The following is a 1,979-nucleotide window of genomic DNA, read 5'->3' as shown; positions in this document are numbered from 1 at the left end:
AGAGGCTGATTGGAGTGAACCGTACGGACCGGGGATGGGCGGTGGCCCGCCGGTACCAGATCGGGGAGTGAAGAGAAGCCAGCACCATCCGGCAGGGCCTACGGACCCCGACCAGGCTAGGAGTCGCCGTAAAACCGGTCAAATCCGTTAGCGACAGGAACCTCCAGGGTTTCCCAGCAGTCAAGACCCGATTGAAGGCAACAGCTCACACCGTAGAGGGAAGCACAGTCACCGCCAAGGCTACAGTTCCCAGGGCCAGAGCCTGCGGGCAAAAGGGGCTCCCTCAGCATCCATCCAAGCTGGGGAGCGGGTTACCGGTGGGAAGCCCGCTAGATTTTGGGGGAATAAAAGGGGTCCAACACCACATCCCCACAGGTGCACACCCACCCATCAAAGAGAGCTATAAGCCAATACCACCTTCACATTGCCAGTGTACCAAGTACATGTTGAGCAACATGAAGGCGGCTGGGGTTATCCGTGACAGTTGTAGCCTTTGGGCAGCTCTGTTGATCCTGTTAAAAAAGAAGGACGGCACCACTCCCCGTATTGAGGAATCGCTAGCTGCATTGAGAACTGCAAATTATTTTTCTACCCTTGATCTCACTAGTCACTATTGGCAAGTGTCCGTTGCTGAGGCAGACCGGGAGAAGACCGCCTTCGCCACCCCTATGGGTCTCTGCGAGTTCAAAAGCATGCCCTTCGAGCTGTGCAATGCGCCAGGAACCTTCCAGAGGCTGATGGAATGCTGCTTGGGACAAGATTTTAGGGTGTATAAAAAGGGAGATTAGATCCCGTGATCCCAACGTATTGTTACACCTCTATAAATCACTTGTAAGGCTACATCTGGAATATGGGAACCAGTTTTGGGCTCCACATTTTAATAAGGACATTCAGAAGTTAGAGTCAGTTCAAAGGTGGGCAACTAGACTACTACAAGGAATGGAAGGCCTCCCATATGATGACAAGTTGAAAAAGTTATTAAGTGATTATTGGCTGCAATGGGGCTTTCTGGCTGGTGCCAGCCTCTCTTCTTAGCACACAGGAACCACAATCCCTACACCATGCTTCAATGGATTCTCTCATCCCAGCCCAGTAAAACTACATATTTTACACAGTCATAAGCAGCCAAAAGGGATCTATTCTATTCAATTGCAAATGATCTAGATAAGACTGAGAATAAGATACTGCACGGGACATAGCAGAGTTGGTCAAGTTGAGTGGAGATGAGTTTGCTATTTGGCACAGCTTTTTGCATCAATAAAGCAAGTAAAAGGTGTGAAAGATAAAAAAAAGGGTGAAAGTGTGAAAAGTGAATTGGCCAAATTGAGGTGCATATAAAGTTTTTGCTTTCTTTCAATTAACTAATGGGGCTCATTTGAATCAGGTGAATTGAGTTCTGCTTTTGGAAACTGGGTTAAGAAGGGGTGCACCGGTCCTGGAGGTACTGCAATACCAGGTCAATGCGTGCAGTGGACAGAGCAAGATTTTTTCCATCTCCTTGTTCTAAAAATCCATTTAATATATGGTCCCCAGAGAGGGGACGTATCAGATATTAAACTGATAAGAACAGATTTAATTTTTTTTTTTTTCTGTTTATCAGTAGGACTTCAAAATAACAAAGGTGATCGCCTCCCGTTGCCTGGGAACCGTCCAGGCACAAGAGGGCTATGTGTCACCAGAAGGCGCACACACTTCCTCAAGGCCGGCAGACGTGCAATCCCAGGCACCTTCCAGTACCGACCAAGGTAGCGTCCTCCGAAACTACACTTGATCTTAGCCAAAAGGCCGAGAAGCTATAACCCGAATTGGTTACGGCCTTGAGTGGCACCCTGGCCTATACCGGACACATCTTAGGGAGAGGGAGACAAACCCACGCCTACAGAAGACATTTTGTCACCCAAGCCAACCCTTGAAAAGGCTGTTTTGCAGAGCAAAAACAAGAAGAATGGTGCTTTTTGCAGCCGCCGCCCACTGCAATG

The 1,979-nt window shown here is 48.5% G+C and overlaps 1 pseudogene; it reads right to left on the bottom strand.

Moving 5' to 3' along the window:
* Positions 1-1,419: 1,419 nt before the first annotated feature.
* Positions 1,420-1,626, bottom strand: LOC142260701 (U2 spliceosomal RNA; annotated as a pseudogene).
* Between the last annotated feature and the right edge of the window lie 353 nt (positions 1,627-1,979).

This window comes from Anomaloglossus baeobatrachus, unplaced genomic scaffold (assembly GCF_048569485.1).
Source record: "Anomaloglossus baeobatrachus isolate aAnoBae1 unplaced genomic scaffold, aAnoBae1.hap1 Scaffold_167, whole genome shotgun sequence".
In the NCBI taxonomy this organism is placed as follows: domain Eukaryota; kingdom Metazoa; phylum Chordata; class Amphibia; order Anura; family Aromobatidae; genus Anomaloglossus; species Anomaloglossus baeobatrachus.
Note: the sequence above shows the minus strand (reverse complement) of the source record. Positions and strands in the feature narration are given on the sequence as shown.